General features: G+C 40.4%; 1 pseudogene; it reads right to left on the bottom strand.

Moving 5' to 3' along the window:
* Positions 1-9,299, bottom strand: part of LOC129524665 (phosphatidylinositol 3,4,5-trisphosphate 3-phosphatase TPTE2-like) — a 41,111-nt pseudogene extending 31,812 nt beyond the window's left edge.
* Between the last annotated feature and the right edge of the window lie 5,993 nt (positions 9,300-15,292).

The raw sequence follows: 15,292 nt of genomic DNA, 5'->3' as shown, positions 1-15,292 counted from the left end.
TGGCCTGAGTAAGCTCCCAGGGTTGCTTCTCAGCCCTGAGACTTGGGCATACACAGTTGCTTGTCTCTCAGGTATGAGACACAGGTGCAAGGCCCACTTGGTGGTGTGCCTGCTGGGGGCAGCCTGTAGGACTGTTTCTCAGGCCCTTATTAAAAGCAGAGGGCTACTGGGCACGCCAGGAGCATGTCTGTGGTTGATGGGGCCCGCAAGGCTGTTTCTCAGGTCCTGAGCATGGGCTCATAGTCACTTTGTTGACCTGCGGGTGTATCAGCTGCTCAGAGGCTTAGGGGCCTCTCCCACTTGGGAGAGGGCATGTAGTGGTTTGGCTGTCTTAAGAGTGAATTTACCCTGGATGGGACTGCAGATTATTCCTCTGTCTGGAAGTGTGGTGGTGGGGGTTGATTTCCCTACTCTGCATTACTTGAGTTACAGCCAGTCCTGGGACCAACCTCCACACAGCTGGGATTGTGGCTTTAACCCACCCATGTGGGCTTGGTGTACTGAAGATAAAGCTCCAGTGCTGGAGAGGCACAGTGACTACTGGCCCCCAGAGGAGGGCACACTCAAGAGATGACTCTGTTCTCAAGATGGTGCTGTGTTGCTGCAGCTTAAGTCTCTGGGGGTGGGAAGTCTTCACCTTGTACTCCTAGTCCAGGACATGCAGCTGTGTGAATCCTTGGCAATACTCCAAACTGGCCTGAGGGCTTGCAAAGACTGTGAGATTCTCTTGTTGTAAAGACTTTGTGTTTGTGATGGCAGTGGGGCTGGTGGGGATCTTCTGCCTACCTTCACCCTGCAATGAGAAGTCCCTCCTGTCTCTGGGCCAATTCAATCCAGATGGGACAGAAGGGGCTGCACAGGCTGAGTGCTTCCGTACTATGGCAACTTTCAGTCACCACAGATGTGTCTCCACTCCTTTGCTGCACTCCAGGACTATCCCTTTGATACTCTAATCAAATCTTAGATGTGTATTTCTTGCCTCGGTTCTTTCTTGTAGGGGAGATGAGCACCAGACATCTCTAGTCACCCATCTTGCTTGATTTAGCATAATTCGTAAGGGCCCCAGGATTTTCAGAATAGTCAATGATTGTTGGCTTCAACTTAAAGTCACCAGCTTCATTAGCCCCTAACAAGAGAATTGGCCTGTGCTTTGAAGATTTGAAACCATGCATTGACTTCTCCTCTCTAAATATAAAAGTCCTAGATGGCATCTTCTTCCAATAAAACGCTATCTTGTCTACATTGAAAATGTGTTGTTTAGTTTGGCCACATTCATCAGTTATCTCACCTAGATCTTCTGGATAACTTGCTGCTGCTTCTGCATCGGCACTGGCTGTTTACCTTGCACTTCTATGTGATAGAGATGGCTTCTTTCCTTAAACCTCATGAACAAACCTTTTAGCGTCAAGCTTTTCTTCTGCAGCTTCCTTACCTCTCCCAGGCTTCACTGAATCAAAGAGAGTGAGGGCCTTGTCCTGGATTACGCTTTGGCTTAAGGGAATGCTGTGGCTGGTTTGATCCTTTATCCAGACCACTACAACATTCTCCATATTAGCAATCAGACTGTTTTGCTTTCTCAACATTTGTATGTTCACTGGAGTAGCAGTCTTAATTTTCTTCAAGAAGTTTTTTGGCTTTTCTGTTTTGTTTTGTTTTTGTTTTTGTTTTACATTCACAACTTGGCTGAAGTGGTGCAAGAAGTCTAGCCTTCCTCACAATCATTTCTAGCTTTTGGTTTAAAGTGAGAGACATGTGACTCTTCCCTTCACTAGGACACTCAGAGACCATCATAGGCTTATTAAATGGCCTACTTTCAATATTGTTGTGTCTCAGGGAATAGGGAGGCCCAAGGAGAAGGAGAGAGATGGGGGAATGGCTAGTCAGTGGAGCAGTCACAACAAACATGTCATTGATTAGGCTTGTCATCTTAATATGGACATGGTTCGTGTTGCCCCAAAACAATTACAATAGTAACATCAAAGATCACTGATCACAGATCATAACAGATATGATAATAAAAAGTTTGGAATATTGCAAGAATTATTAAAATGTGACAAGAGACACAAAGTGAGAACACGCTGTTGGAAAAATGAAACCAGGAGACTTGCTCAATGTAGGGTTGCTACAAACCTTCAGTTTACAAAAAGTAATATCTGAGGGGCAATAAAATAAAGCACAATAAAACAAGATATACCTGCATATACACACACATATGTATATATAAACTATATATGTGTATATATACATATATATGCTAAAGGATATATACATATATGTTTACATATATATACACACACATGCTTATATGTATATTAAACGATATATATGACTACTGATGTTATTAATTTGGGTCAGTGCTAAAGAATATATCTATATATAGATATGTATATATAGATATATATACACACATTTAAATATGCACATATGTAGACATGTATATAGATATGTGTATCTATATACATATGTAGACATATGTATATAGATATATGTATATCTATATACACACAAATACATATTTATATATCTATATATATTACATATATAGCTAAAAGATATATCTGTATATATACACACACACACATACATGTGTGTTATATGTGTGTGTGTGTAGATAGATCCTTTAGCACTGACCCAAATTAATAATGTCAGTAGTTTTCAATGACACCACCATTGAAAGGTGAGTTATAACAAATATATATCAAATTAGTGAAAGACTACTGATGTCATTTTATCCGGGCCAGTGCTAACGATTAAAAATGTACACTTCAGGTCAAGTGACTTCAGAGACATACTTTTCTGGCTGAAATTATGTACAATTGCTCTACATTTATAAACTGGCTGAACTCTGAAAATGTATATGTCAATGCGTATATCATTTTTTCCTAGAAGAAAACCTTATATTATGTAAAGGTGCTCTTGGGCCTTAAAAAACAAACTAATGAATCACAATTTAAGTGCAGTTCTTTATTACTTCATTTGTGAGTGAATTTTACCAATCTTAATATATGCCTCTCTTCTTTCTCTCCGTATTTTGAAATCTCACCCATCATTGATGACTCTACCACACATTACTCTTTTTAATTCAATGAGGTAATAGCTAAAGGATTAAAAATGAACATAGCAAGACTCCACATGTTATCCTAGACTTAATTTTCTGATACAAATTAGTAATAATTATTCTTCAATTTATAATCTAGTTCCCCTGAAAAATGGACATTAATCAGTTATTTATTTGAAACATGGTATTTAATTTTTCTCTGGAAATGAGGTTTTAGATGTTTGTAATGAAATTTTTCAGCCTGTGAAAAAAACTTAATGAATCAAGTTTATATACATTTCTTTACTCCTAAACCTAATCCCCAAGTTACTGTTTCTGGCAAAATTTACATAAAATCAACTTTAGTTTGTAAACACCCACCTTGCTCGCCCTTGTAATTTTCTGCCTTCTCACATTCAAATACCACCAGTAACTCTTCACCAATCATGGATGTCTTTCCTGCCCCTCAGATAGGGTTAAGTAACTACAGACCCAAGGCAGGGCCTCCATACAATCTGATGGCTCATGACTGTAAACCCAGCAGTTTGGGAGGCTGAGGCAGGTAGATCACGAGGGCAGGAGTTCAAGACCAGCCTGGCCAATATAGTGAAAACCTGCCCCTACCAAAAATACAAAAAATTTGTCTGGCATGGTAGCACATGACTGCAGTTCCAGCTACTCAGGAGGCTGAGGCAGGAAAATCGCTTGAACCCAGGAGAAGGAGGTTACAGTGAGCCGAGATCACGCCGCTGCATGCCAGCTTGGGCAACAGCGAGACTTCATCTCAAAAAATAATAATAATAATAGAAATACGTTTTAATTTGCCCATGCCTCCAATGTCCTATAAAATAAATTCTTTTAAAAATTTATTTATTGGCTTAAAAATCAATACTACATACAAAACTCACATGCTATTGCTTAATGAGCAGCTAAGAATTCTCACCTAGATGTTTCCTTAATCAGCCACTGATTAAACACAATCCTTTTATTCCTTCTGTAAAATCTCATTCATTTTGCAAGGTTTCTTGAGCATTACACTATAATTAACTTGAATCAGGTTTTCCATATTACTTACAACTTTATGATTTATTTCCAGGAGAGGTTTTCACATGATTGGGAAAACCCTCCACCACCTCCTTCCTTTCACTGATCATGCTAGTCTCTCCTGCCCATAAGACACAGTGAAGTACCCGCACACTTGAGGAAAGCGGCATCCAATGAGGTGGTGGGTTTGGGTTGGGTCTAGGCACCAACCTCACATGTGGACAGAGCTCTCGAGTGTGTGGGACAAGTCCACGTTCCATTAGCTCCGTTCTTTTTTTCCCAGGGCTTCACTACTCCTTATTGGCTGCTATCTCCTCCATGTTGCAAATAGGATTCTCTCCTTTCTTGGAACACTGTGGTAGGGTCTCAAACTCAGGAAACCTGAATCCCTTAAAAAATTGCCTACCAGAAATTGAGGGTGACAAAGACACTAACAGGAAGAAGCAGCTCTCCTACGAACTGACCTCCTTATACAACTCCATCAAAAAAAGGTGCAAAGTTATCTACAAATGCTACAATGAGAAGAATTGGAAACCCTGTTAAAAAACACTCTGTATGGCCATGCAGGCTCCTGAGAGTAAATTCCACAAATGTCCATCTGTCTCCGTGTTTTGTGTTTCCATTTTTTGCATGGGTTTGTTTGTGTAAATGTGTTGACAAAAGTGTGTATGGATGAAGATGGATGGATATATTTGTGTATGTGCTTCGTGTGTGTATAGCTCTATGCACTCTTATGCATACGTGTGTCTTCATGTATTTATAACTCACCTTTCACTGATAGGTGACACCAGGGCTGCTCCTTTAAATTCACTTGTGTGTGGGCTAGAGGATGATAAAAGAATACAGTCAGATAGGAGATGCAATTCTAAATTTACTTTTTTGGAAAATTAGCTTTTATTACTCTAGACAGAAACCAATGAATTCCTGTCAGAAATCTGAGTCCCATAAAAAAACTGCTTAGTAGGAACTAAGGGTGGCAAATACATCACAGGGAGAAGCAAATCTCCTATGACCTGCTCCTTTTTATAGAACTCCACCAAAGAAGGATGCAAAGTTACTAACAAATGCTACAATGAGACGAATTGGAAACTCTGTTAAAAAAAAAAAAAAATCTCTATGGCCATGCAGGCTCCTGAGAGTAAATTCCACAAATGTCCACCAGTCTCCTTTCTCTTTGGTCTATGTTTCCATCATGTGCATGGATTAGTTTGTGTAAGTGTGTTGAAGAGACGTGTGGATGGATGGATGAATGGATGGATGGATGGATGGATGGATGGGGTATACTTGCTCATGTGCCTGTGTGTGTATAGTTCTATGCACACTTATGCTGACAGGTGACTTTAACTATTTATTACTCACCTTTCTTTTGCAGGTGCCTCCTTGGTTGCTCCTTTAAATTCACTTGTCTGTGGACTAGTGGATGATAAGAGAAAACAGTCAGAGAGGAGACATAATTCTGAATTTATATTTTGGAAAAATTACCTTTCATTACTCTAGACAGAAACCAATTAATTTCTGACTATTCATGTGTATAGCACTACTGGAACCTGGAATGTCTTTTCCTCTTTATTAGAAATGAGGATTTATATGGCGACAACCAAAATCTTAGGCGGGGGAAAATAGTAATGCTTCCCGATTTAAGTAAACCTCTTTATTATGACCTCAGTCCCAATGTGTGACAGCTTTGTGGTGGCAGTTATTTCAAACTCAACTCCAATTTGTAGGTAGTCAGCCCTCTTATTCCATTCACTGTCCTGCTTAAAAGGCCCTCCATTAGCTCCTTATGTTCACCCAGCATGGTGGTTTCTCATGTCCCACAAAAAGGGTCAGGTAACTAGAGGTCTGACACAGGGGCACAATCCAATAGGATGGTGATTTAAGGTTTGGAGCACCAGCCTCTGTGGTGGCAGGGTTCTGGAGGGTGGAGAACACCTCTAAGGCTCATACCTCTGTTGCTTTCTGCTGAAGGCTTCACAGTTCCCCAAGTACTCCTACCTCCTCCTCACTCCAAACAGGATTCTCTCTTCCCTGGGCCTACTCTGGTATGTCTGGTACACAAAAAATCTGCTTTTCCAAAGCATTTGCCCGCTACTTACTAAGGGTGACAAGACAGTAACAGATGGAAGCCTCTCTCTATAGTCAGTTTCTTTTTTTCTAAACAATGTAAAAATGTGGAAGTTATCTATACATGATACAGTGAGATGATAAAGAACCTGTGTGAAAGAAACACTGTATTATCATGAACACATCTGAGAGTTAATCCCACTAATCTCGGTCTCTTTCTCTGTCACTGTTTTGTGTGTGTGTGTACATCTTTTTTTTTTTCTTTTTTTCTTTTTTGCAACAGTTTCGCTCCTGCTGCCCAGGGTGGAATGCAGCGGCATGTTCTCAGCTCACTGCAAACTCCACTTCCCCAGGTTCAATCGATTCTCCTGCCTCAGCCTCCTGAGTAGCTGGGATTAGAGGCACCTGCCACCACACCTGGCTAGTTCTTGTAGTTTTAGTAGAGACAGGGTTTCACGATGTTTGCCAGCCTGGTCTCAAACACCCGACCTCAGGGTATCTGCCTGCTTCAGCCTCCCAAAGTGCTCAGATTACAGGTGTGAACCATTGCACCTGGTCATGTGTACATCTTTTATAACTCACCTGTCATTGGGGCTGAGCCAATGATGACTCCCACCAGGTCAGTCGGATCGGGACTAAAGGACAAATATGGTCAGAGTCAGACACAATGCGTAATTCTAATGTTTTGCAACAAATAGCTACAGTTAGTCTATGTGTCATTCCCCAGTTACACTTTTATTATTCGCATGTATGTATATCACTAAATTGACCTGGGATGGCATTTGTCTTTTTATTAGAAATGAGGTTTCATATGCCAACAGTGAGCATTTTAGGCTGTGACCATAGCGATGCATGCAGATTAAGTAAGGGTATCTACACCTCAAGGTGTAACAGCATTTTTGGAGAGCATTTAATTCTAGTTCAAATTTAGTTCCTGAGTCTCCCTTCTTATAATCCCATTTGAGTTCCTCATTCTCTATCACCTCCAATCACCTCCTCACTTTTCACCCATCCTAGTTTTCTTTGCTGCCCAAGAGTTGCGGCCAAGTAGCTGGAGGCCTCAAGCAAGGGCTCCATCCCATGTGAGAGTGGGTATGGGCAAAGGCAGTCAGCCTCACATAACGGTAGAGCTCTGGAGGGGGTGAAATAATTCCAGGGTTATTAGCTCTGTTCTTTGTTTTGGCTGGGATTTCTCTGATCTTTGTCCACTCCTATCTCCTTCTCCCTGCAAGCAGGATTCGCTTCTCCCTTGGTTCATGCTACTAGGAAAGTCTCATTCTCACAGAAAGGTAATGTGACAAACACTAACATAAAAAGTCTCCCTCTATGAGTTCCTCCCCATTTTCCTACCTCCATCCAAAAAACAAAACAATATTGCATACAAAGCTCATTCTGAGAGGACTCTAGAAATAGTTTCAAGGGAACTCCTTGTTCCCATGGATGCCTGTCACACTCAATAGCCCTACTCAGTCTCTCTTGTGTGTATGAATGCATGTATGTATGTGTTTGTATATGCATAGATACATGTATAACTGTATTCCTTGATATCACATGGTGCATTGGCCAGCCTACTAGAAGGTACTCTCAATTCACACACAGGGCCATGCCAAAGAAGTTAACATGTACATACTAAGACAACATGTAACTTCCTAGACTTAAGGTTTTCAGTTCAAAATAATTCCAACTGCTTTTGTTTTGGTTTTTTGTTTTTGTTTTTTGTTGTTGTTTTTGGTTTTTTTGAGACAGAGTCTCACTCAGTCACCCAAGCTGGAGTGCAGTGGCATGATCTCGGCTCACTGCAACATCTGCCTCCCGGGTTCAAGCAATTCTCCTGCCTCAGCCTCCCGAGTAGCAGGGACTACAGGTGCCCGCCACCACACCCGGCTAATTTTGTATTTTTAGTAGAGATGGGGTTTCACCATGTTGGCCAGGCTGGCCTTGAACTACTGATCTCGTTATCCACCCGCCCTGGCCTCCCAAAGTGCTAGGACTACAGGCCTGAGCCACCGCACCCGACCTTCCAACTACTTTTCAACCTGTAAATTGCCTTACCCTTACAGAAGTCATGTGTGTATTTGGTTCTTTGGAATCTACCATGCCATTTACCCTACACATCATACTTTATATGATTGCAGCACATCTATCTAAGACTCACTGACTCAAGAGTTCACCAAAACTCTACCACTGGAGCTGGCCAATGCACGACAGACAGCCTTTTGTGGGTGAATTTCTTTTAAATTCAACTCCACTGTGTAGGCATTCCTCCTCCTAATCCCATCTATGGCCCACTTCCTGGATCTCTCCATCACGTCTTTCCTTTCACCCATCATGCTAGTCTTTCCTGTCCATGGGACACAGGCAAGTAGCTGTGGGCCTAAGGAAGGGCTGCATCCAATGAGGTGGTGTGCTTGTGTTTGTGTTTTAGCACCAACCTCATATGTTGACAGAGCTCTGGAGTGTGAGGGACAAGTCCATGTTCCATTAGCTCTGTTCTTTTCTGCCCAGGGCTTCACTGCTCCTTGTCAGCTGCTATCTCCTCCGTGTTGCAAACAGGATTTTCTCCTCCTTTCTGTCAATCTGGTGGGCTCTCAAACTCAGGAAATCTGAGTCCTTTAAGAAGCTGCTTACTAGGAACTAACAGTGACAAATACACTAACATACGAAGCAGCAGCTCTCCTATGACCTGCTCCTTTTTATAACACTCCGTTAGAAAAGGAAGCAATGTTACCTACAAAGGCTACGAGGAGAAGAATTGGAAATCCTGTTAAAAACCACTCTCTATGGCCACGCAGGCTTCCCAGAATAAACTCCACAAATGTCCGGCCGTCTGTCTCCTTGTTGTATGTTTCCACTGTATGCATGGATTTGTTAGTGGATGTGTTTGAGAGAAGTGTGCATGGATGGATGCATGGATGGATGGATGGATATATTTGTTTATGTGCCTGTGTGTGTGAATACTTCTATGCTCAGTTATAATTCGATAAATAAAGACACACATATGCATAACTCACCTTTCATTTATACGTGCCTCTGGGTTCACTCCTGATAATTCATTTGTGGGTGGACTAGAGGATGACAAAAGAATACAGTCAGACAGGAGACACAATTCAAAATTTACTTTTCTGGTAAAACTAACTTTCATTACTCTGCACATAAACCAGTTAAGTTCTGACTATTCATGTGTATAGCACTATTTGGTTCTAAAATGTCATTTTTTTATTAAAAAGGAGGATTTATATGATGGCAACCAACATCTTAGGCTGGGGAAAATAGTAATGCTTTCAGATTTAAATAAACCTCTTTATTATGACCTCAGTACCAATGCGTGACAGCCTTTGTGGTGGCAGTTATTTCAAACTAAACTTTTGCGTGGAGGTAGTCAGCCCTCTTATTCCACTAAATGTGCTGCCTCGAAAGCCCTCCATTACTTCTTCACTTGATTGTCTCTCTTGGTCCACAAGTACGGTAAAGTAACTGCAGGTCTGAGTCAAGGACACAATCCAATATGATGGTATTTGGGGTTTTGAGTACCACCCTGTATTGTGGCAGAGTTCTGCAGGGTCAAAAACATTTCTAGGGTTGTTAGCTTTTTTCTCTTCTCCTGAGGTCTTCACTACTCTCCATCCCTGCTGTGCTTTCCTGTTTCCAAAGAGGATTCTCTGCTGTCCTCAGCCATTATAGTAAGGTCTCACATACAGGCAGTCTGAAAATTATTTTTTATTTTTACTCAAGAGTATCAAACAGACTAGTAAGAAAAATCATTCTTCTTTTTATGTGGCCATCTTTTATCTAAATTCATTCAAGACATAAAGTCAACTTCATATCCCACAGTGAGATCACGCAGACACATGTGTCAAAAGTTTTTTGTTTTTCCATTAATGCCCTTGAATGGGAACTTCCCTAATCTCAACCTTTATATTTCTCTGCAGTACCTGTGGGTGCATGCCTTGATTTAATATGAATGCATATAGGTATATATAAATGGTATATAATCGTTTCCTCCCTTGTTCATACATCCTTATATCTATATTGATTTATTTCTTTTTCTTTTTCTTTTTTTTCTTTTTTTGAGGGGGAGTCTCCCTCTGTTGCCCAGGCTGGAGTGCAGTGGCAGGATCTTGGCTCACTGCAAGCTCCACCTCCCGGGTTCATGCGATTCTCCTGCCTCAGCCTCCTGAGTAGCTGGGACTACAGGCACCCGCCACCACACCCAGCTAATTTTTTGTATTTTTAGTAGAGATGGGGTTTCACTGTGTTAGCCAGGATGGTCTCGATCTCCTGACCTCGTGATCCACCCACCTCGGCCTCCCAAAGTGCTGGGATTACAGGCGTGAGCCACCACGCCCAGCCTCTATATTATTTCTGTCTCACAGTTCACTGACAGCTCCACTCCAGGGTACTGATTTGAATTTAGACTTGGCAGTGCTACAGAATTTAAATATATATATATGTATCATCCAACACCAATATGACATCCTGGACTTCACTTTCTGGTTTGAATTACTCACAAGCGATGTTTAGTTCTTTACAATTGAATACAGCACAAACTAAGAATTTGGTGGTTTACTTTATTTCAAATTCAGCTGCAGTTTCTATATACAAATCCCCTTGACCCCATCTCATTTCCTGACACTAAAATCCCTTCATGAGTGCCTTGTTTTTGCCATTATAGGTGTCTTCTCTGCTCTCACACAGGGTCAAGAAACTGCCCCATACAATGTGATGATGGGTGTGGGCTTGCAGTGTTAGCCTCACATGGTGGTAGAGCTCTGGGTGTGAGGAACCCTGCCAGGGCCATTAGCTCTGTTTTTTTTCCCTAAGGGCTCCACTGCTCCCTGTCCACTGTTACTCGCTTGTTGCTCTGCATAGGATTTTCTTCCCTTGGTCCACTCTAGTATGTCTCATACACAGAAAATCTGACTTTCTTAAGTATGTGCCTGCTACTAAGGGTGACAAGACAATAACAAGAAGTTTCCCTTTTTTGCCCTGTTCCTTTTTTATCCAATTTAATCAAAAAGTTGGATAAGGGGCCTGCAGGGCCTATAGTGAGGAGGTTTATAAACAGTGTAAAAGACATTCTGTATGGCCATAGATGATCCTGAGTGTAAGCACATAATCTTCATCTTTCTCTCTGTCGATTCTCTCTCTCTTTTCTCTTTCTCTCCCTTTCTCTCTCTCCCTGTGTGTCTAGATAGACAGAAGTATGTATATCTGCATATATATTTCTTTAAATATTTGTGTATATATATTTTATAATTCACATTTCATTGGTGGTTCTATCATAGGTCATTGATGTCAATTCTGCATGCAGGCTAAAGGAATATAAAAGTAGATAGTTGGACACACATGTAATTCTAAACTTACTTTTTGAATCAAACAGCTACAGTTACTCTACGATGTACTATCTGGTTGACATTTAAATATTCATGTGTATATCACTAATTCGAACTAGGTGTATCCTTTTTTTTAGGTGGAGTCTCACTCTCACTGAGGCTGGAGTGCAGTTGTACCATCTTGGCTCACTGCAACCTCCGCCTCCCAGGTTCAAGCAATTCTCCTTCCTCAGCTTCCTGAGTAGATGGGATTACAGGCATGCACCACCACACCTGGCTAATTTTTGTATTTTTAGTAGAGACAGGGTTTTGCCATGTTGGTCAGGCTTGTCTCAAATTCCTGGCCTCCAGTGATCTAGCTGTCTTGGCCTCCCAAAGTGCTGGGATTACAGATATGAGCCACCATGCCTGGCCAGTGGCATTTATTTCTAATGTAACTGCAGTCTGTAAGGAAACATGCCTCTTACCCCATATAAATTCTTGATTCCTAAGTCCTTCTGTCACTTCTTTACTTTCACCCATCATGGCTGTCTTTCCTGACCAGAAGATATGACCATGTAGCTGTAGGCCTGAGTCAGGAACTCCCTACAAAATGATTGTGGGTTTGGGTTTGGAGCACCAGCCTCACATGGTGGTAGAACTCTAGAAGGTGAGGAACCCATTACGGTTTCATGAACTCTGTTCTTTTTGCTGAGTGCTTCACTCCTCCCTGCCACCTGTTACCTCCCCATTGCTCCATATAGGATTCTCTCTCCCTTTGGCCCACTCTAGTAGTAGGAGAGTCTCATAAATGGAAAACCTCAGAGGTTCCTAAGGGATTGGATACTACTAACTTAGAGTGACAAATATACTACGAGGAAGAAGCATCCCTTTCATGACTTCATCCTCTTTTATCCAATTTGGTCTGAAAAAAAAAAAAATAGAAGGTTATCTATAGATCCTACAGTGAGAAGATTTAGACATAGTGTCAAAGATACTCTGTATTTCCAAGGATATGCCTGACAGTGAATTTTACAAATATCAACTTCTCTTTCTCTTTCATTGTTTTATGTTTCTGTGTGTGTATGTGTATGCATGCGTGTATGTTATGTGTATATATGTATATATACACTTACTTGTATATAAATCTTTGTTTCTCATTCACATTTCATGGGTGGCTCTATCATAGGTTACTACCATCGACTCAATTGGCTGTGGGCTGGGGAATTATAAAAGCATATTACTCAGATACAAACACAATTTGGACTTACACTTTTGGTCAAATAGCTGCAGTTACTCTAGACAAGAGTCTACCTGCCAAGGAATGCCAAAGATTGCCAGCAACCAGAAAAAGCTAGCAAAGAGGTATCAAACAGATTCTTCCTTATAGCCTTCATAAAAAGCCAACCCTACTGACAACCTCAATTTCAGATTTCTAGTCCCTAGGACTATGAGATCATTAATTTTTGTTTAAGCCACTTGGTTTGTGATACTTTGTTAAAGCAGCCCTAGAAACTAATATAGCCTAACCTGGTAGAATCTCATACACAGGCAATCCAACAGTTTTCTAAAAGTTTTAGCTACTAGTCAATTCAGCTAGGAAGAAGAAGTAGACTTCTTGTGATCTACTTATCTTGTATCCAACTAGACCCAAAAAAGAAAAGGATGTTACATACAGAAGCTGAAACTACCAGTACTTTAGAAACAGTGTCCAAGAAACTCTATAGTTAACATTTGTGTGTATCTTTATGAACGTACACACACATAACACCTTTCACTGATGGCTCCATTATAGGCTAGTGATATCGTTTCACTTTCACTGAGGACTCCATCATGGGTTAGTGATATCACTTCATTTGGGTCAGAGCTAAAGAATTAAACTAAATTGTACATAATCAAATACCATGTGAATTTGTAGGCTTAATTTTTATTCAAATTAGCTACAATAACCCTACAACTAATAAACTAGCTGTTCTAAAAACACAAAACAAAACAAAACACATGCAATTTAGCCATTTGGAAACAATAGTGACCATCCCTGCCTGTCTCCATAGACAACAACAGCAACTACCCAGGAGTAGTTACAGTAAAATTAGGAGAGCATTAGGCTGGCTGATGAAAACAGGGAAGGGCTGAAGAGCCATCCTTGGGCCTTCACTCCTCCACCTGCCTCCATCTCCAAAGCCCAGGTTACAAACCAGAGAGATTGTCTCCTCCAATGCTGCTTTGTTCAGGAGCTTCAAGGTGATATAGTTGTTTAATTAAACAAAATTTTCCCTGTGGTTGCCTCTGTACTTGAGTCCTTATGCAACAAACTGCAAGCTAACCTAGTGTGTAAACTAACAGCATAATTATGAATAGAATATACACTTGTAACAGATAGCTGTGTCTCAGTCAATTGCAGCAGCTGAGCTTCAGTCAATTGCGGGTGGCTGACTGATTCAAATAAGACAAAACATCCAGCTGTAACCAGTTGTAAACAACAAAGCTGTTTCTGGACCTCACTTCCATTTTCTGTCCATAATGCTGTCTGGCCACGTTGCCAGCTTGCAGTTCTCAGAACTTGTTCTCGTTCTAAAAGCTTCCCAACTCAAGAATCATTTTTGCACTATTAAACTCTTAAATTTACCTTGTCTAAAGTTTTTCCTTTTCACAACCCAGAGGAGTTGCCTGGTCAGTGTTTCATGGTTCCTGAGACTCTCTACCCTGGGGCACATCACTTCTCTTCATTTTAAACTTACTGACAATGACACAGCTTACGTCCTAGATTTCAGTGAGACTGACTATATAATTCCTGCCCAAACCAGGACACTTTTGAAAGGAAAAAGTGGGTGCTATTAATAATTATGTTGCAAGAACAGCAGCAGACTGAGATTGTCCTTCAGTCCTTCCCCAATACAAATGACCAGAGTAGCCAACAGCCACAAAAAATCTGAGTTCACAAACCAACATGATTAGATATCTGAGGAATACAACTACTGAAAAAGAAATACAACAAGCTGAACAACAGCATACCGACTGTAGCAAAACTACTGGAACACACTGACCAAGATTTTAAAGTAAGCATGACAAATATTCTTAAGGATAAGAGGACACAAAGGAAGATGTTGAAACATGAAATGAGAATCGGAGTCGTAAGAAAAAATAAAAGAGAAAGCCTTAACTGTAAAAGTATGACGTTCAAAAAAATATAACTTGTTGAGGGATAAATAGTAGTTTGGATACATGTGAAAAGCTAATTAATTTAGAGTTAGAAGATTAGATTGAGAAACTTACCCAGAAAATAGTAGAAAAGAATAAAGAGAACATACTAAAGAAGAACGTTATGGAGGATAAAAACAGCTATCTAACATCTAGAATATGAAAATCTAAGAAGAAATGAAAACTAAAAATGCAAAATAAAATGTGAAAATTTATGATGATAAATTTCCCAAAATTCAAGAAAGAAGAAACATATCAGCTTTAAGTATTTAATGGAGACAAAGAGAAAATTCTAACACCTTCTAGAAACAGCAAAAGACCTATGAGGGCACAAGGACAGACCAACATCATAGCTCTCTGTACCATAAAGAAAGCTTCCACAGGATAAAGTCCACAGGATCAATATCATATTGCTGTTCTCTGAATATATTGTAATATGATTCGCTTTTTTAAAAAAACCCACATTTGAAACTAAATTACACATTACTGAATGCCTCTTATGTTAAAAGGGAAATCATGAAATATTTTAAATACTAAGAACTGATTGATAATAACATGACAAAGTTTGTAGGATACAATGAAGCAATATTTAGAAGAAAATTTACCAATATATAAGCATTAATAAGAAGTCAAG

The sequence above is a fragment of the Gorilla gorilla genome, chromosome 13 (assembly GCF_029281585.2).
Source record: "Gorilla gorilla gorilla isolate KB3781 chromosome 13, NHGRI_mGorGor1-v2.1_pri, whole genome shotgun sequence".
Lineage (NCBI taxonomy): Eukaryota > Metazoa > Chordata > Mammalia > Primates > Hominidae > Gorilla > Gorilla gorilla.
Note: the sequence above shows the minus strand (reverse complement) of the source record. Positions and strands in the feature narration are given on the sequence as shown.